At 39.2% G+C, this 22,292-nt stretch overlaps 1 long non-coding RNA gene across 1 annotated transcript in view; it reads left to right on the forward strand.

Annotated features, from left to right (window-relative positions):
• Positions 1–452: 452 nt before the first annotated feature.
• LOC136436995 (uncharacterized) overlaps positions 453–22,292 on the forward strand; it is a 70,389-nt gene continuing 48,549 nt past the window's right edge. The window contains exon 1 of the long non-coding RNA XR_010756126.1: positions 453–506. This is a non-coding gene — a long non-coding RNA (uncharacterized lncRNA). The remainder of the gene's footprint in view (positions 507–22,292) is intronic.

Here is a 22,292-nt window from a genome sequence, read left to right on the forward strand (position 1 = left end):
CATCATTCAAGCATCAAGTTTTCATCTTAGCATGTTATGTTCAATCCTCTTAGGAATATATTTTCGATGTTTTATTCCTTCTGACGCATTTTCTTTATAATTTACCACCCCTCGCATCCGCTTTCATAATCTGAGCCCAACCGGTGTTCCTGAACTCCCCATACATACCCTCCTGCTCCCATAAGCCGGGAAGCAAGTGTCAGACCGCTCACGCTCAGTCCGTTCGCGCGCCGCTTTCTTTCTTCGTTGCGGGCGGAATTTACGTACCCGCCGACCCAACCTGGATATACACGGCTGACACCTTACCTCAAGCGCTGAGACGTCAAGGAAATTTTCCTCCAAGGAGCAAGGCGTCTTACTTCGGCGTTAAGATGTAAGGAGGTGGATTTGCGAGAGGTGAGAGTAAAAACGCTAGGGGATATCGCAGTGTTGCGTGTGACGCGGCGGGAGAAAGAAAGAGAGAGAGAGCGGCGAAACAGTGATCATCCACCGCTCAGCGCTTCTAGGTCAGTCCTATTCCATTCTATTTAACCCCTACGCTTTCCTACCAACAGCTTTGATATATTATTTTCTACAGGTCGATTGGAAAATATATTGGATCATTTCTAGGCCAGACTTTTTTTGTTTGTTCCTTGCAAACGGCCGAAAGGTAAACTATAAACGGGCGGGGTTGGTATGTATTCAAGCGATCGTAAAAAAAGGGGGAAAGCTTTTATTTACAGCAAAATAATTTAGGAAAAAAGACAGTAGGTTATGAATATTTTGCAACATGAGATACAGCCTTCAAAATGATATGTTACAGTGACGAAGGTCTGTTTTAAAGCAAGCCTATGAATGTTTTTAAGCGGAAAAGTTGGTGTTTTTGGACGAGCCATGGCCGTGCGATGTTTCTTTTACGAGAAGACCTGTTGGATGATATAAAATCCACCCCGAGCACGAACCCGTACCATTTGGGGACCAACCCTAATGTCCGCTCGGACGGTCGTCCTCGGCGCGCGTGTTTTTCACTTTGGTCCTTTAATTTTCCAAAGGCAAAGTATAATTTGCTTATGCGTACGTTATATAAGCATTATCATTATAGTTTTGAATACAATTCCGTGATTTTGGGGTATAGAATTTGACTCGAGTATTTGACACAAGGAAATAAGAAGGATGATTTAAATGAATTTGAATGATTGTTATTTAAACGGTTATATCAAAGGAATTAATAATGTTGTTTAAAACAATTGTTAGCATCAGAACCCTTACAATTTGGGGACCAACCCTAATATCAGCTCGGACGAACTCACTCGGTGTGCGTGTTTTTCACTTTGGTCCTTTAATTCTAGAATGGCAAACTGAGTTTTCCCGGTCAGCGTATGATAAAATGATAAATCTAGGAGTAATGGATAAATTTACGTGTTTTTTTTAGTCATTGGTATGGTATTTGGCCCAATGAAAATTGAAAATGATTTTAGAATGAAGTTGATCATGAATGATGGGGATAAAAACAATTATATCAAAGGAATTAATAATGTTGTTGAAAATGATTATTAGTATTACACACTGGTGCTTTCCTTGTACTTCTTTTTTTCAATCTGGAGTAATTTTGCTGTTGTTGTTTTGGCGCTCTAGCAGTTTTATCTTTCAGTACTGCTCTTATATTGATGAATCATTTGGATGCCACTTGAAGCCCCATCTTCATTTATTGATTTATTCATTTCTTGCATCAGGCACTCCTATCAATTATTATAATCATTGCATATGCAGTTATCTATAGCAGACAGCGATAAAGAAAATGCATTTTTTTTTACATCACACTCATGATTCTACTCCAGTTAAAGATGGAAATATTGTACCCTGGGTACATGCATATCATAGTCTGAGAGATTTCTTTTGAGGTGATGTTAATAGGCTGTTTCTAGTCGTTTTTACTCCCTTGTACATCTACCAAGAATATATGGAATATATATGCACTACCGTTTTCGATAACGTTTACATAAAACTACAATTTTTTTTCTTATTTTATAGTGTTTGTGATATTTTTTACCTTCGTCAGTGGATGCTCTGATTTCGCTGTGTTTGTCTGTTAGTAGTGTTTCCGCAGTTTTTAATTTTCAACATTCTAAGCACGTTTCATTACAGACTGACAGGAAATGAGAACAACGTTCAAAGATAATCTCACGTGACTTGTATAGTAAATCCTTAGTAAACCCTATCTACAAGCAGATGTAAGGTGCGGCTTTTTTTTAACGATTGAAAGTGGCACACAATGCTCCAAAGTTCTTTTGATGTACCAGTGAAAGCCGGCAGGGGCCCCTAATCGACTTTAAACTTTCCTCGCCCAATGCTTACCACAAATATCCGGAAACACGCACATGCACAAACACACGCAGGGACAGACACCCACCGACACTGGGACACACACACAGACACACAAACACACACTCACACACACAGAGATACACAAACACACACACACACACGCGCGCGCGCGCGCACCAAAACAATACCTCTATTTTTCCTGGAGGTTACAAGACAGAATCTTTATACTTGAAGATTAGGCCCACTGGGAAATCATTATAATAGTGTCACTGAAGGGACAACCCGCATGTTTTTGATGTGAAAGAAATAAGTAGGTCAGTAGCATATCGAATTTCAAGGTATGATGTTTAAAATCATGCGCTGGAACAGCGCTTTATGTGACTTTGTGCAAAACATCGGACTCCAAACAGATATGTCGTTCTACATCGTTTTTGTATAGGTGTTTTTTGTACATCTTTTACGTGTTGATTTCGCTGTACTTCATATTCGTGGTTGCCTTACAAAATTGATAAATACTACAATTAATTTCTTGATACATTCATTGCTTCATCGATTGATTCATCCATCCATCCATCCAGATCCGTCCATCCACCCATTCATTCATTCTTTCATTCATTCCTTTCCTTTCCAACCTTTATCCCTCCATATTAGGAGAGCCACGTTAATAAAATACATGAATATACAGTTATAGGACGTTACAATATAAAATAACTTTCCACACGTGAACACAAGATTAAATAAAAACATTTGGTAACATTAATCGTTGGAATCGATTTCTATCAGTTCGGCACTCGTTATTGCACAGTGGATCAATTATCACCGAAAACTTTCGGTTGGGCGTATTAGAACTGAATCATTATATTCTTACAGGAATCATCAGGGTCCTGCATGTATTGTACTTAGACTTTACGTGTCCATGAGTCATCAATGCCACTTCCATCTTGTAAGTTGGTACACCCCTGCTGCTACACTGGTACTTTAGGAGTAGAGTCGGTACGGAGCTAACTGCCCTTCGTCTCGGCTTGTTGGTCTTAAGGTCATTCCTTATCTCCTAAAGTCCACATGCTTTAGCGCCAAAGTTGCTAAGGGATACAGTAGTCCAGCTACAGTTATCATGTAGTCCTCTCAAACGTCAGTGTCAATCTCATCTTCTACGATTTCTGCTCCCAGCATTATTTCTGTAAACCTTTCGTCTGACTGTTGGTGAACGGACGCCATCACCTTGATGCCCAGCTTGTCTGTTGCTGCATCTGCTAAACTGTCTCTGAGGTTGTTAAAGGTGACACAGCTAGAGACCAGGTGCCCGACTATAACCGTTGTTCTTGAGTCACACGTGGGGCATTGGTTAGGACTGTGTGAACGTCCATTCATTCATTCATTCATTCATTCATCCATCCATTCATCATTACGTACACAATCTTATGAAGAGACCCACAACGCCAAATTCCACGCCAAACCTCTGCTTAGAGAATACCAACAACCTGACGTGTGTTTATTTAACTATGTGCCCTGTGGTCACGTGGTGTTTACTAACTTCATCAATTTAATTGGAGCAAATTCAGGCCGAATGGTACTCTTAATAAATTGATCTATTTGCAAATAACACATACAATGCATGTATTTGGGAATTTGGGTCAATACGGAATTTCGGGTAGCGAGGCAAATCAATGAGGGGACGCATATGTCTGTGTTTTTCTTTGAATTTACGCCAATAGACAATTAACTGAAAATGATAGTAGCGATTCTTTTCTGTAAATTGATATTCCGACGTCTTAAAAATCAAACGAACTTTATTGTTCAACAATCGTATACGGTAAAATGTATGGCAACAGCTATCAAACATAGTACTAAATAGAAGAATAGAATAAGTTTAATCATAGTTAGTGAAATAATAATGGCTAGCAATAGAACATTCAGATGATAAAATCTTTAAAAATGAACGAAAAATTTCTATTACCTAGAGTGAGTTGCATGTAGAGTCTGTAAGATATGAATAACCTATTCTGATTTTCCGTGATTCATAGGATATGCTGTATAATCTCACTTAATTCGGAATCATAAAGATTTGTTTCCCGTTACCCATCCGAACATAGCAAAAACCTGCTGACCCCAGCCATATTTGGTTGGCCGCTGGCAAGGTGCATTCAATCAACGATCTAGCATCTGAGCGATGAAAACGTTTTAATCCTTTTCCAACATGTTGTACTCATTTGTCATGTAAATAGAAAATATCATGTAAGCAGGCCGACCAAACTTAGGACCCTTAAATAATGACAACCTATATACTAGTAATATCGTGTCTTTATTATTGAAGTATGATGTTGAAAATGCCAGTGTTTTTGATACATTTCTGTTCAACCTTCTTAATCTGTATTTGTTTGATCACTTTAGTCAAAATCTCGAAAGCCAAAAGCAAAAAAGCCATTTTCTCAAGAACAGTAGTCGAAGACAAATTCAATTTTCCTCCGACTAAAGCTAATGGTGAATTTTCGTTTTCTTTTGTAACACAAACCATCTCATATTCACCAAAACATATAACCTTACCAGGAATATGCGCTCACTGTCTTTATAAAGCGATGCATGCATATGCATATCTACTGTCATTCTAATTTAATTTGGCGCATATAAAAGCCCTACAGGTCGCTTTACTCGGGTTACCGCCTCTTTATAATGCCACGCCACCACTGATTACAATGTTAACAGTGCCGACAGTATTAATCTGATACTGTCAGACTTGGTCTAATTTAGTTCATGTCATGCTTGTTTTCAATCCTTTTTATTCTGTAGCAATCAGGTCATATTTGTAGCAAGAGTTTTTATTTTGTTACCTTTGACAGAAGGTTATGTTTTCTATAGCGTTCGCCTGTGCGCATGTCCGCCTGCGTGTCTGTGTATGTTTCTATTGCTTGTCTGTCAAAATAACCCCAGAATGCCTGGATGGATTGTCTTGATATTGAGTATGTAAGTAGCTGTTGATGATTATTCTAAATCATTAGTGGCTTTTAAAGAAACAGCAGTGGAACTTCTGTTTTTTGTATATTCTAATCTAAAGATGATTTGGTATTTAGCTCTTCTTTTCAGTTTCTGTAGTTGTTGGATGCAATGAAGTACATGTGTAGCTTCAATATCGCAGAATTTTAATTGCTGTTTCTCTGTCGTAGAATTAATTTTCAGTCTGGTTGTGACAGAACCGACATTAAGAAAGAATCTACGATAAAATATTCCGTCAGAATACAGCTGAATATTTTACTGCAAGTCCCCGACTGTCGAAAGCATGGTCTCAATCGTTTGGTCCTTCGAACACAGTTGATTCTAGGCTAGGTTCCCGCTGCGTTTTTGTGAGTCGTCAAACTGTAGCGCGGAAGCGAAATAATAGATGAGAACTGGGGGTAACGGGGCAGACTCTGTTCCCTCCACACAGGTGATTAACTCTCGTGTGATCAAATTTCAATAACAGGGACTCATCCACCGTGAAATTACCCCATTCCAACACGGAAATGAACAAACCTTGTCTCCCTAAAGCATGTATTACTTGGGATAACATTCGTCCAAGAATGTCCTCATATTTTGCGTTGCGTATTTCCTATTATTTGTTATCCTTGAATGTTACCTCTATGAAGAATGTAGGTTGTGTTTTAATGAGCGTTCGTCTGCACGTCTTTTAGTCACGAGGGTAACTAAACATTCAAAGAGCTAAATGGATTTACTTCATATTTTATATGTTGGTAGGCTGTGGCAAATACTGGATTCTTGTGCTCGGGAAAAACTGGCATAATGTCGTACCCCTATAGCAGCGTGTTCTGGAACTGGAGGGCCGTTTTTGCTAAAATCTTTCAAAGGAATTATAATTGTAGAAAGCAATGACAGATTTTCATCAGTTAAAGGATACAGGTTGTTCAGAGAGCGTTGCACAATTGAATAAATATTGTACGAAATAGGACATTATTATATTAGCATGGTATTTATTTATGATTTATATTTGTATCTTTGATCAATAAATATATCCTATCATTCGAGTGGTTTCCATAAAATGACTTCAATTATATGTAACACATAAAATGTGGCAAGTAGAAATTCAACAGCTTTCCATCCTGATACCGACGAACAAAGAGCCGTCTCTATTGCCACGCCCCTCCCCCTACGCTTATAAATGATTTGTCCCCGATCCCAAGCGTGTCCTACATCGTCGTAGCTGTGAAACCGTGTGCGGAATTGATTGTTTTAATCTATAGATTTTCCTGGAGAATTTTTTCATGGCCCAGACGGATTCACAACTCCCTATGTAATGATGTTCGAATGAGAACTGTTATAGAATCCCACCAGTCAGATAACGCTTTTATTGTCGACCCAACATTTGCTTGGAGTAGAATAAACCACTGTGTCGTCTACTTTATGAGAAAGCTCCCGTAGCTCAACTGGTAGCAGCCTTGCAGTTGAGCTTCTGGTTTAAATTTGGTGCTAACCACGGTTCAATCCTGTGTCAGGACATCTCGGTTAGGGCTACATCCATCTTTCGGCAGGGGAGTGAAATGGGGTCCCTTAGTCTAGGAGGTGCTTCGGGCACGTTTAAGATAAGGGCTAGCAAGCCCTCCCTGTGAAAATATACCCGGCGACTGTAGCAAGAAAACTTGCTTTCTGATGTGCCACAAGGCACTACAAGGGTCTGGACAAACAAAAAATCGTCTATTAACGCCAAAAATAGTTACTCAAGCAACTGGATGAAATGTTGAAACAGTCAGACGTTTCAGACAGCATCAGATATCTTTCGTCAGTGATCATGACTTAGGAGAGATCTGCCAGAACTAGGTTCTAGAATCGTCTATTTAGTACACAGTTAAAGACTGCGCTTAACCAAAATGCAACGTTTTGTGGTTAAATTTTTGTGGTATTATACACCTATGCGTTTGTGCAAAATACACACCCTTCTCATTTAATACTATGTACTGTACCATTACAAATCTATTTCCAGACGAGTGTTTTTCATCGACAAATAATCCAATTATTACCGCCATTGATGGTGACGTCACCACCAGACCTAACATGGCACCTATCGTGGATTGGCCGGGCTCTCTTCGGGGCAGAATGAGTTCTCCCCCGCCCTGGTAAACTCCGACTCCCGCTACGCGGTAGTAGATTTACATGATATAGTCTCGTGGCTCTCTAACACCCCTCAGTGCCTAAACCTACTATCGAGTGTCACAGGTTTAACGTGGACGGCGAAGACCTCATTCTACCCCGAAGAGAGGCCGACCAAGCCTCGATAGATTAAGCTACCAGTAACGAACTACCCCGAACTCCCACGCCCAACAGCGGCACAATTTAATCTGTTGTTTTACAATCTCTGCCAGCGGGGTTATGGCGTTAACAGGGCGGGATATGCTATCCGTCAGGAGATAGATTGAAATTGAGAGGACCTGTAGTATATCATACTACCCGCTGAGGGTAGTGTGGTTGCATTGCTCGCGAGTGCTAGCGTGTGTGTTACATTATGTCTCTCTTTGGTTCTTGCTTTCTATGTCTCTGTAGTCTCTAGCAGACAATTAAACTACGCTATAGGGACAATATTTGTGAGGAAATTTGGCCACCAGAGGGTTTAATTTCCAAGCCTTCGCGGCCAAGATATTGACCCTCACCGTGGACTGACTCTACTGCATGGCCAGTTATTACTTTTTTTTTCTGAATTCTACGATCCTTCCTATCAGGAAGGCCTTGTGGAGGCTACTGTTGTTTTTTTTATACTTTGCGTGTTTGTTTTTATGTATGTACATGTGTGTATGTGTGTATGTGTGTATATGTGTTTCTATGTTTATGCGTGTATTTGAACTGGTGTGTGCGTGTGTTAAAGTCTCTTTCTCTCTCTATCCCTCTCTCATTCGATCTCTCTGTTTTTTTGTCTGTCTGTCTGTCTGTCTGTATCTATGTATGTATGTATGTATGTATGTATGTGTGCGGGCGGTTGTGTGTGGCAGTGGTTCTCTCTCTCTCTCTCTCTCTCTCTCTCTCTCTCTCTCTCTCTCTCTCTCTCTCTCTCTCTCTCTCTCTCTCTCTCTCTCTCTCTTATGATCACTCACTCACCCACTCTCTATCTACCTCTCTCTATCTCAGCTCTTCTCCCCAATCTCAGTATGTGCAACCATGTGTTTTGTTCCCGGTTTGTGACGATCACAAGACAAATGTGACCTTGCCCTAACCCAGAGTCGTACGTGATTCTCGTGTGACGACAGCCCGGCATTATTACCGATACGTGGAACCCGTGAATATGATATTAGCTCTACGAATAACTTCTCGTCTGCAGCCGATCATAAACACTAGTATTTTGCGCTACATTCCTTCTATATAGCTATTGTTTTTACATACAAACTCCCTGTCTGAGAGGGATAGTGCTATAGTTATGGCTTGTACAGTAAAACTTTAATGTCAAAGAAAGATTAGGCCTCAGTCATAGGGGATGCCGCATTAGTTGTAGTTTATACAGTAAAACTTAACGTATGAAAAAAATACGCTGAAGTTATAGATTTATGCAGCAAAACTACATGACAACGCTTTAGTTATAGTTTATACAAAAAACTCCAATTATAAGAAGGATTTCGCTTAAGTTATATTTCATACAGTAAAACCCAATGTATGTGAAGGAGTACGCTTTAGTTATAGTTTATACAGTAAACCCTACTGTATGTGAAGGAGTACGCTTTAGTTTATAGTTTATGCAGTAAAACTTAGTGTCTGAGGAGTACGCGTTATTTTTTATCTATACAGTACAAGTCATGTCTGAAAAGGAGTACGTTTTAGTTGTAGTTTATACAGTAGAATATAATGTCAGAAAAATATTACGCTTTATCTATACTTTATGCAGTTGAAATCTATGTTTGAGAAGGATTAACATTTAGTTATAAGTCATACAGTAAGAGCCATGTCTAAGGGTGGAGGGTAACGCTTTTGCTTTAAGTTAGAGTTTAAACAGTAAACCTCGGTGTCTGATAATGTTTACGCTTTAGTTAGAGTTTATACAGTAAAACGCTATGTCTGAGAGGAGATTAGCTTCTAGATTATATAGCTTATATCAGATAATCCCATGTCTGAAAGGGGGATTGCATCTGACCTTCTGATCACGCCAACCTTCACGTTAGGTTACATGACTAGTGTCTGTGGGCGGATTTACGGACGGATTCCTGGATTCCTGGAACAAAGTTATCGATGGTGCGTGGTGTCTGTAAATCCATGCCTTCATTCATTCGTTCATTCGTTTGTTCGATCGTTCATTACAGGTTTGCGCAGCAAAACCTTTCTTGGATCCGTTGGCATGTGTGGTGGCCACCATCTTGAATTGTAACGTCACAGGGTCGCCATACCATTTTATAGGAAGGGGTGTTCTCTCTATCTTTAACAAATCGATTCACAACTATCACACATTCAACTTAAAAAAGACCCCGTAATCACTAATTCAGTCATTCATTCATTAATTGATCCATTCATTCATTCATTCATTCATTCATTCAAATGTTCATGGTATCCTCCATTCATATATTTATACATCTATGCAAAAAAGAATCCGTGAAATAGCGATTTAGTTGTGTAAGACATTCATCTCTTCACCATGTTATTGTATAATTGACATATCCGGCTCCATATTGTATCTGCTGTTGATATTATCTATCTCTGATAATATTATATAGATGGTGCTTTCTTGTAGTTTGAAATGGAGCATTGTGCAGCCTGGAACCTAATCAGTGTATAGCATAGAACCTTCCTGTAGCTTTTAGTAGTTTGATATAAGTAGCCAGTAGCATTTTATCTTTGCCGTACATTGTACTTGTTACAATAGTTGTGCAATAAACTTTGACTTGACTTGACTTTATTTATCATAAACATATTTATAGTTTGTCTGTGCCTTGTTGAATAGTAATTCATTGATTAAGCAAAGCTTTGCGGTTTGTGTCTAATGATCATTTCCTGGCATTTCACGGTAGAGCATTTGGAAATAACTGCGGAAAAACATAAACAGACAAACAGACAGACAGAGAAGCAGACACACCGAAAGCAAAATGTTTTGTTTTTTATACTGTGCACATGTCGGTTTTGATGGTTTGTCAACATTATAATTCGAATAGGTGTGTAAATTATTTTCAAGATTTATCTTATAAGTGAACACTTACAAGCGTAGATCATGGGCCACCTAGAGGCCTCCTTGGGAACTGCAGTTGTTTGTATACACCTTTGAATACATGTTGTTCTCGTGATTTTTAGTGTCAATTTGCGTACTATGTGTGTGTTAGAGAGGTCACGTTTCCCGTCGGCTGAACAGGCAAATCACATAACCCCTATCCTGACCCTAATGATTCCTCCCCTGTTGCCCTTTGACCCTTCGTTCTTACCCCCTGAAAACTCATTCGTGGCTCTTCCTTCCATCGGCACGGTGACGGTGAGCTCACTACCCTAATTGTGTGTATGTTGTCTGTGAAATAGACGGAAAACTTAGTTCTCTTCGGAGCTTGCGGAGAAGAGAAGCTATCTGGATTTCCACGCGAATTTCCAAGCACACTCGGGGTAAACTCAACCTACGTCCGACTGAAGAGCGTTCTGTTTACACACAGGGTCGATAAGTGACTTGGAACGCCCAGCTAAGACGACCGCTGTATTGTCTTGCTTTCAATCATGACCAACTTGCACAACAGAGTGAACAGAAGTATAAAACGGAAATCGAAAAACAATCGCAAAAAGAAACAAATTTCCAACTTTGCGTCTGTGTCTTCACTGAATGTTCATATGAACCCTGACTTTAGCATTGCAGAACTCACAGGTCATCGGGAGAGCACGTCGTCAGAACGTAAAGCCCATGTCACACTTGTGCGTATATACAAGCCCGTATGAGTTGCGTATTAACATGATTTTGGTCTAGGCTCTTTAATTTGATAACTAGACTGCTCAACTGTGGGTCAAAGTAGAAAACAACTTCCTCCACGCAAAATTTACTTGAACCCAAAAAAATGTTACTGCGGAACTCATGCGCACTTGAATATACGTACAAGTAAGTGTTAGAGGACCCGAAGCGTTTTAGGCCGTCTTCGCGTATTTAAGGTTAATGTCTCGCATTTAGGTTTGATTAGTTGTGTCCAAAGACATATCTTATGCAGCGGCTGTTAAGAGAACAAAATAGATTCGGCAGTTATAATAGGTTTAAATAGCAGGCTAATTATTTCCGTATACGCATTACGTTCTGAATACGTACTCAGAGTCGACTCCGTGGATTTACATGTAAGAACTGCGACTTGAGTCCGACAAAATAACTTTTAAACGTGGTCTTTTCAGACATTTATTCTAATAGCCACATATTTATGAATAGAATTAGGTTTCTCAACCATCTGTCCACGCAACAAACTCCGTTGACCCTGCCAAGTAGCACGTTCCCATGGTTTCGTGCATGGGTGCCATGGCAACGACACGTTCTCGTTCCCAGAGCGCGTAGGCCAGAAAACGTCCATTCTATTCTGAGAAATTCTTAGCGACGTCGACCGGCGTCTCCCATGACTGATTATTCCTCTTGATTACACTATGGAAGCGGAGATTGAGCGGATAGAGTAACGTTTTGTTTTTTATAAGTAAGTCTGGCTCATTGCAGATGATTGCAAATTCTGGATTGGTTTTTAGACACAGTTATTGACTTGCTATATCACAGACTTATGGAACGCAAAGATATTGAAGATAATGATACTGATCTGACCAAAAACCTGAATTGAGAGAATTCCTGTTATATCTATGGTCGCGAGTACTGTAAATACCTTTAAGTTCGCGTGGTTTTTATTCCGTCCTAGGGTGAAAATGGATTCACGATAGTTTTAAGTTCGCGGCAACACTATAGTCGCATACTGCTACAGTCAAAAATGTAGCCACTGGAACGGATAAAAGAGGATTGGAAGGAAATTTGATAAAGCTTAAGCTTGATGGTGATAGGTCTTTATGGAAGATGTCCTTTGCTCTGTATATTGTAATAAAGAGCTTCGAATATTTGGTATTATACGTTATACTTTCCGTATATTCCGTGTAGGAAATATCACATGATGGTTCGTTGTCAGTATGTTACAATTTCCCGTTTAGTAAAAGATTGATACAGGTGCTCGATATGGGAAAGTTATGTGCTGTTTTTATTCGGTGCAGTATAATCATAGTATATAGAAGTTGGTAGCGCCATCGAGCCCCTCCGGATCAATAAAGATTGATAATGCGTCCATATATGGAAGACGTCCTACACTGCTTTTTTTTGTGTGCGATTTTTGTGTGATTGAAAGTCGGTACCACCGGCCCCTTCCCAGTTTGATAAAGGATGACGGTGTGTCCATGTATGGAGGAAGTCCTATTCTGCGTATGTCAAATGCAATATTAGAAGAAGTCGGTATCGTGCCCCTTCATGGATCAATGAAAATTGATGTTTGAGCGTCGATTTGGAGGAGGTCCTGCGCTGTATATATTGCCTTCAGTAGTAATGGTGGATAGAAGTTGGTGTCGCCACCCGTCTCGGTTAAATACTGGTTGGTGATGATACTTACATATATGGGAGCTGTGTATATTGTATGCATAATACTGAAGATGGGGATGGCTGAAACACTATAATATATTCATGGGTGTAATTCGATCTCGCAGACGGTCGATATGAAACCAAATGCACCTTTTAATGCGGAAAGGTAATTTCTATCGTAAAAGCGTTTTAGACACGGTAGAATGTTTACAAATTAATGGAATAACTAGATTAGCTTGGAAATGGAGTGAGGACGAGCAACATCAATATGTAAATCATTTTATGTACCTAGATATATTGAATCACGATGGACATTTTGTGATGGGGGGTTTGGGGGAAACCAACAAAAAAAATTAGCGTATAAGCTCATCGGTGTTGTTGAAGTCCATGACGAAGTTCGATCTTTGCTTCAGCACAAGCTAATACTGCTTACCTCAAATTTTTCAGTCGTATTACGTCATAATGTTATTTCATATCAATATTTCCTTTTTTACGTTAAAATCATTATAAAGTAATAGAATGTTTTTTTTAATATTTCCGTTAATCTTGAAATAGGTCAATTAATATGAAGTAATGCATTAAAGGGAAATGTATAATGTAACTCAGTATACTTCCACTTTTCTTGATACATAATCTTTCGTTTTCGATAGAAACAACATTCTTGGCAACATTTCTGTCATAACTTCCTCCAAATTTTGATTTTATTCTTTTCTTCAAAACTCTGAGAAATAAACGAATAAAGTAAAAAAAAATATGCCTTTAAATGAAGTCCGAGAAAAACCTCTTTGCATCTGCTGCTAAATTATTCAATTCATGCATACCACTTGGGTTACATGTCTTTTAATTAGGCCACAATATTTCCGGGGGGGGGGCAGAAACGGGTCTTTATGTTACAGACATGACAAAGAAATAGAGGTTTTCGAAATTCAACAACGTACACTGTCCACTAAGGAACAAATTGTGAAGCATCAGGGATGGCAAGGAAAACAAAACACGTCATAAGTACAAAATTCATATATGTCACCACCCAAATTACTCAAGCAACTGGATAAAATTTTGAAACAGTCAGACGTTTCAGACAGCATCCGCTGTCTTTCGTCAGTAACTAAAGATAGGACTGGAAAACCAGGTTTTATACCAAAACTCTGAATAGATATGTTAGTGAGGTTTAGACAATTTAGGATGTCTTCACGTTGTCTTCAAAAGATGACTAATTCAAGACAAGGTTTTCTGACAAGGTCTGAAACGTCTGACTGTTTCAAAATTTTATCCAGTTGCTTGAGTAACTATTTTTGGTGTATCTTATTACCTGGATGTCTAACCTTCATCTCCCATATATGTCTGTATCGTAAGTTATAGTGATGCCAATGAGGTTTTAAAAAAATAGCAGCCTCACAGTTGAGCTCCTGGTTCCAAATAGTTGCTAACTGGGAGACCCCGGTTCAGTCCTGGGTCAAGGCATCTCGGTTTGGACTGCACGCTTGTTTCGGAAGGGACATGGACGTAAAATGGTGCCCTGTGTTTAATGAGGCACCTCTAGCACGTTAAAGGGAAAGGGCATCTACCCATCTTTTTAAATATAGACCCTATACTAAAACAGCAAGGAAACGTGTAGCCCTATGTGTCACTAAAGCCGGCGTCACAATTCATGCGAGCGTCGGCCGACTTTGTAGATCGCCCGAAGCTCGCCGAATTTCAAAATCGCCCGAGAGTCGACCGTATTTTCCAATGAAAGTCTCGGGCGACGTCCGTCGAACACTAAAAACTAACAATCCCCCATGAGATTGTACCATCTCTTGGACATGGACGAAGTCAGTATCAACCAACCTGGTAAAAGGCCAATATTTGGATCAACTTTTATTTCTAAAAATCGCCCGAAGCCCGCGTAATCGACAGCACGTCGGCCGTACTTCGGCCGAAAATGCACATTTGAAGCTCGCCAACACGTCGGCCGAGCTGAATTTCTTATATGTGACGGGGGCTTAAGCACTACAATGGTTTGAATAAACGAGCGAACGGCAAGTCTGTAACGTACATATCAGACAGACATGTCAAAGTCAAACGTTTCAATGAATACCGGAATTTCTAAAGGTTACATATCATGTATGTTTGCCCGACATAGACGTTCACTGAGCTATGACGTCAAGACTACATGGCAACCTTCCGACGGCAGGATCCGAAAAAAATGTCGTCTAGGACTCGTCTCAGATGTCGTTGCTACGTCCGCACAGAAATTCAAATATCGCTGTCACCTTGTTGTGGGCTCGTCTCAAACGTATTAATTAAATCCTTAAAGAGATTACATACGGCTCTTTTCGAAAGCGCGCAGTCGTTGTTATATCGCATGAACATCGTGTCGAATGTTATGGCTAAATCCGCAATGACATTCAAATAAAGGTCTCACATCCTACTGGGATCGTCTCAATTGTCGGTATCAATTATCACATCCGCGAAACACTGTGTATGGCTCGTTTCAAATGTCCTTGTTGCTTCAAATAACCCTCAAACAACCTAACATTTGTTATAGAATTTGAGGTTATAGTACACTCTCATTGAAAAAGTAACGGAAGAAAGGAATTCGTATTGAAAGAATAAAAGATACACGCGGGGAAGATACATTACTCCATTTTGAATGGTTACAACATGTCAGAGGTTTACAGTACATTAGTACAGCCGCTCGTTGTCATGGAGACGGCAGCTGGAAGGATTTAGATTGGCCAGTTTTTTTTCAATAGATCAAAAGGTGCTTGCTGTCGGAAAGCTGTTAAAAGGGACGGGCTATTGACATTTCTTCCAGGAGGTTCCGTTACGCTAAACAAAGCGCCATTAAAGTTCTTATCGGATTTAGCTCACAGATGTCTGTTCTTATTGTGAATTAATAAAACTATCGACACCGTTTCCAGGTGTTTCAATTTGATGAAAAAAATAGGAAAATAATAGCTGTGTCATGTTTAGTTTCAGTAAATCTATTTTAAACATGAAAACTTTAAAGAGCTAGTAATCATTTGCCTGAACACGAAGTGCAAATATGAGAGGATGTAAACCTATCTCTAGGCATGTGGCGGTATTTATTTTGTGCTACGACTTGTTTAATTACAACAAAAACGCACTTGCAGTTTTAGCAAAAATCGCTACAGGCCCAACATTTCATCAGTCATTTATATGGTTCTGACCTAACATCGTGTCAAATATCTACTTGTTTCTTCTTGGGTTATGCTGATATACAAAAAAAAATACCGACAAGCCCACGCTACCCTGCTTTAACCTTCCTTGGCGACTTTATTACCCCCCCCCCCCGCTGTACTATTACAGAGTCTCACCGGAGGTAATTAGATCGATGACTACGTCACGACGAGTCGAGGATAATGCAACGCAATCTAATTATAGATTTTCCCTGCCCCATTTTACTTCAATGAAAAGGACTGATTGGAAGAAGCCATATAACGACCACAACCATGTATAGGGTTTTCACGTTGATTTTAATGAATCAGTCAGATGCTCGCCACCAAATTGGTGTCCTCATTTGCGTTTTTTTATGATTGAAGCTTAATTTTCCTTTTTTTATTGTTTTGTCGGCAATTCAAATATAAATTCCTGATAGAGGGTATTTGAGAGAGTAAGAAGGTATCTAGATAGACATACGCTTTAAATTCGATTCGATGTAGTAGCAAAAAGTTATAGCTGAGTTTGAAAACATATCGAGTTAAAGCAATATATTAACAGTGTGGATATCATGGTTATACAAAAAGTTGTCATTTGAAAGTTCATCATAATTTCGAACACTACATTTAAAATTGCCAATTACTGATACATTTAATATACAGCCGCGTAAAACGTTTTAACCAATATTATTATTTTCTAAACTAATATCAGAATATATGCTGCTGCCTTTGCAAAGTTATACAACGTACTTAATTACAATTGATGGATATTTGACTTTATCGCAATTGTTCAAAACTTTATATTTCTAGTTCTTTAAACTTGAGTAGCCACTTGTCATGATTGTTTTTTTTTTTTTGGTATTGTAGTTGCCCTCTAAATTGCCTTGGGGTGATTATTTGCAATATACATGTTAAGCATAAAAAAATCAAGATTGACGAAGAATTTCATCATACCTCTTCTTGTTTTACATTTGCTTAGAACCAGGTTTGAGTGGCAGTTAGAGCAAATTACGTAAGGTTGAAACGTTTTTTTCGTAGCTTATATCCTAATAAGTCTTTCCCGTGATACTTTTTTGCATGTACGCATGCGTAGGGATATGTATTGTGGGTAACATGTCAAAGGTAAAGGCCTCTGGGACAAAAAAAAGCATGTCTGGATATTGTCATGGAAACCAACGGACAAACAGGGTGCATGTTAAAAGATCAAGCATGGGACAATTACAGTTTTCAATACTGTGGCCTTCCCCTTTGATATATTACCCACAATTTATCACTCTGCGCATGCGTATGTAGAACCATGCAGTTCCTCATTACCCGATTTCCTGTATGTATTTTCTTTCTCCTTTTTTTTTTATTTCTTCATGGAGACTCTAGTTTTTGTGTGTTTTTTTTAATTTTTTTATTAAGCAACAGAAGAATATACAGGACACAGAGGTGATGCACTCTAGCTATAGCTAGTATTAAACATCACATCTGGAAATAGAAATTACAACTACATAGACAAGTACAATAACAATAAGAAACAGCAATTATGTCGTCCAATACAAGCAAACTAACAAACAAACAGTGAATATATCAACATACCTGAACAAAGTTTTAAAACGTTTGCTTGTAGCAATATAGTGCTGAGTGAAGCCTAAAATGTTACAATTGAAATCATACGAAACAAAGGATGAGCCTCTTAATAACAAATAAATGAAGGCTTGATCAGACAAAAATATCAATATCAAGTATGGGGGCTAAAAGGTTCCGTAGGTTGCCCAGAAGGTTGAGCCTTTGTTGACTGTATATAGGGCAGTACAAAAGATAATGGACTCTAGCTTTGATCCAGAAACTTCAGCACAGCGTGACCCTTTACCCCCCCCCAGGCGAATCTACCATAAATAATAATTAAACGGAACCCACTTACAAAGTCGTGTATATGTCACCTGTCAGAAAGAGTATCAGCTCCCGGAAATTAATTACTTTCCGCGGGGGGAAGAGAGGAAACAAACGGTAGCGTTGTCATGGTGAGCAAATAACATTCCGTAGCAGCTGGTAGGTGTGTATAGACGCGTTGCTATGGTTATTGGCTGCTCTGACGTGAGTCGGAAATGATGTTTCTAATTGCCTTTTTATATATAAAGGTAAAATGATATAGCAAGGACAAGTTATTTAGATTTGCAATTTAAGGAGTTTAGCCTGTCTTTAAATTGTCCCCCGCAATTTTAAAAACTAATATAGATATACTGACAAATCAATTCAAACCTTCATGACTCGACCTGCTACAAAAATTGCAACTGAAATTGCCCTGACGTTTCGAAGAAATCTAATCCATGAGGAAAATAACTATTTACCATCTCTACTAGTGTCCACAATACGTCCAGAAAATAGTTACGTAGCTGTTGTATAGTTAATGCCCAAAACCCAAATTTCGGCAGCAGTATCAGGGAAAGCCAACAGTGGTCAAAAAGTGAATAATTCCTTTGGTAAGTCGGGGCTCAGACACAGACCGAATAATAGCTTCCTGTTGTCCAACACCGTTAAACCACTACAATGCTCCACAAAATATAACATGTATTTGTCAATGTTTATTCGTATACATGATATACAAATCAGCGCAGTCACTGAAAACCTGTTTTTGATGAATCTTAACCATCATTGATTTTTTAGTCAATGGCAACGCTGCAATTTCCCCCCAAAATGTCTTATATCTGATTCGAAACGAAAATGTGAAAATCCGGTCGCGGCCATTTTGTTTGTAGAATAACGCATTCATATGTACGTCGCCCGTCAGTGAAACTTCAAGGAAATAAAAAATAAATAAAAAATCGCAATGTAGCCGTATCAATTTTTCGCAAAAAGGCGCAGTCGAGCGAGATACTCGCTTGAACACGGAACCACTCCAATGGTATCAAGTAAAAACGTTACAACCCTAACATCTGCTTTGGGATATAAAACCTACGGATTATGTACCATATGGTCAAACCTACCAGTGTAAAGCCCCATAATCACCCGTGAGGTGGTAATAATGGTTCATTTATCGAAGTGGAGCGCTTAAAAGAGAGGCTGTTGCAACCGTAAGCTGTTAAGCATAGGGAGAGGGCAGGTGCACTAAGGCTTAGCCAACAATTATACCGCGCAATTAGACGGCATCGTTATTGAGATTTTATGGCATTACTGTACCAGGGTGTCCCATTTGGTTTCAGCCTTATAGTTGAGTTCCCGGTTTTTACAATCTGTTTGTAAATGAGAAACCCCGGTATGAATCTTGGGAAGGGGATCCTGGTTGGAGCTGTATTCGTCTCTTCCCAAAGGGACATACTGTAAATGCAGAAATGTTAGCGGGGATTTAATTTTACGGTAGGGAGAAAATTGAGTGTTTGCGATGGTTTTGAGTTCTCATTTGAAACGATAATAGTGCCACACAAACGCTCTTGGTGGTGTTCGCGGTTAACGCTTCACCACGAAAGCCGCCAATATTAAACCACCGTGAACATTTCTGCATTTACAGTAAATGGGATTCCTGTTTATGTGTTCGATGAGGTGTTTTGAGCGAGTTAAAAGGCACTACAACAGCCTCAGTACTCAGGCAGGCACCTACTGACTGTACTTCAGATTAATGTGCACTGTGATAAAACGGGGAATGGCCTGGTCGCATATTCCTAGTATAATTGGTCTACGAGTCTCGAAGAAGGTTAGGGGCATGGTTGTGATATTCGTGGGTGAGCCGTATACAAAAATTCAGCTGTGTTATGACAGTACATGTTTTCGTACATACTTGAGGATGATTGGTTCTGCAAAACATAGAATCGTACAACAAACGGCGCCTTTACTGGGGATGGTTCGTTAATAATATACCGAGGCAAAGCAAAATCGTTGCCAGAAAATTGGACATGCACTCAAATTTTTAAACTCCCTTTTCGAGATTCAATGAACCTAAATTTGAAGCAAAGTTTTCAGTTGTTACAGAATATATATAAGTTTTTACTTGTCCATGGCCATGAAGAACTTGCATCTTCGGTGTTATTTGTTATTGCATATCTTTAGTAGTTGACTCATTTGACTTAAGCTGATTACTGTATACCGGCTCCTAAATTTCATATCGATTTGAATGCAAAATAAATAAATAAATCAAATAATCTGTTACCACTGCGCCCCCAAAGTTAATTTGATTTAACTTTGACCCCGTTCAACATCCAATCAGCATTTAGAACAGCGTCGCCACATAAAGAGAGCAAATGACCAATACAGGATACATTTTAACATTTTACTATACATTCCAAAGTTTGTTGATAGTTTGATGCGGTTTACTAGTATATTGTTATTCTGTCCTTTTTTTTAAAAAACGGGAACAGCAAATAGATTTTATGGATCATTGCATCAGATATATCGCAAGGTCGCAGAAAAAAAATCAAGACAAAACAGATGCCCAGAATTTAATGGAGACCATAAACATGAAACAATAATAGAGAGGACAAAGGTGAATACATAGCCAGCAGGTCATTAATTCGAGTATTCAAGTACCATTTATTGACTACACTCAATGCTACTACACTATTTTCTCTTCTGCAACTTAACTGCACTCAAGCCTAGCGCACTGGTGTCACTTCTACAGCTACATTCAAGGCTACCAAACTAGCGTAACTTCCACATATAACATCCATTAACATTAATCCGTCTGGTTACTTAACTCCACCACGTTAAAAAACGGTGGATTTGATATATATACAACATATATATATATATATATATATATAGTGAAGCACCCCCAGGTATGCAAGGTTTAGATAATATACAGGAGTGCATTGTACTGGGTGGGGGGGGTGGGGGGGGGGGCGTTGGGTAGAAGATCTCTTTGAACATATTTTATCAGGGTGGCAGAATTATATTGGTAGATTTAGACGTTACACTCAGGGTGACCCCGCTAGCTAGTGTCACGTTTACAACTACACTCAAGACTACCACACTGCTGTCTCGTCTACAACTACAATCAATGCTACCTCGATAGTTTTACTTGTACAACTAAATCCTCCTGAAATTCATTTGAATTCGACGAAATGCACCGCGTTACACCTTCTGAATTACAACGCGTTAAGCGAGAACATGCAGGATTTGCTCTCAAACATCTAAGAAAGTCCCAAGACAAATCTTGTCTGCTTCACCCCGCTTCCTACATCCTTCTTATCTCTAAGATGGTTATTACGGAAAGGCCAGAGATAGGAGGATTATATGGACGCATTTCTATCAACGCCAACGGAGTTGTTGCGTTCGGTGAAGCGAAAAGGGAACGGGAATAGAATCTGGCCGATTGCCCGGAAGGGACGATCAGTAAGAATGGTTAATACTTCAAAGTCACGGTTAAATCCACAGATGTCTTCGCTTTGCAGCCTAGGTCCGATTTACGTGAAGAAGTTTGTAAAACACTAGCCGGTTTGAAACTATAAATTCACGGTAGCCCATTGTGGATTTGCTTCGGCTCGTGTTTACACACACGGGTCACCAGTACTCTTCTCGATATAGGCGTTGCATTGAAATCTTTCACTTGTAGAGGCTTGACGCTTGAGGCTTATACCTGAAGCTCCTTTATGCACGGGGTCGCCGGCTTTACGTCACCATCCAAAACGGTGAATGCTATCCCTTTTAACATGTCCGAGAGGTGGCCGGCCTAGGAACGAACTCCGGCCCATAGATCCACGGAATCCAAATTCAATTCATCTGGTTTAACACTACTGGTTCGTGGTTAAAACCTGTTTTTCGACAAATCCTGCTCAGAGTCACTGACAAAAAAAGTGGATGCTACTCAAAACGTCCGACCGTTTCCGAAGTTATATCCAGTTGCTTGAATAACTGTTATTTGGCGTAATTTCCACTAGTAGTGACAGAGAAGAAAAGCATTGTATGCAGTATACACATGTTCATTTTACGGGGTAAAATACCCTTGCTTGACAAGAGAACTTTATTGCGCGACTATTGTAGCAGGTACAAAGTATGGCAACAACAGTAAACATAGAACAAGACATGAGTATGGAATAAAATTATTCACTACAACAAAATGACTATCTTAGGTTTTACATGATTCAAGTTTTCTAATTTTGATATCATTATTTTTTTCTAATAACAAAACAATCTTTTATATATTTGCCTATTTTAACACTGTATGAGCTGTTGCATCTAAATATATAGTCAAATCTATCTGTGGCATTGAGTGTCTTAAAATCTGAAGTACTTGAATTGAGAAAGGTGAATAACTCATCTCGTAGGGCATCATATTTAGAGCATTCCATAATAAAGTGAAACTCATCTTGAGACCACGGCTTAACGTTGCATCCTAAGGC

The sequence above is a fragment of the Branchiostoma lanceolatum genome, chromosome 6 (genome assembly GCF_035083965.1).
Source record: "Branchiostoma lanceolatum isolate klBraLanc5 chromosome 6, klBraLanc5.hap2, whole genome shotgun sequence".
In the NCBI taxonomy this organism is placed as follows: domain Eukaryota; kingdom Metazoa; phylum Chordata; class Leptocardii; order Amphioxiformes; family Branchiostomatidae; genus Branchiostoma; species Branchiostoma lanceolatum.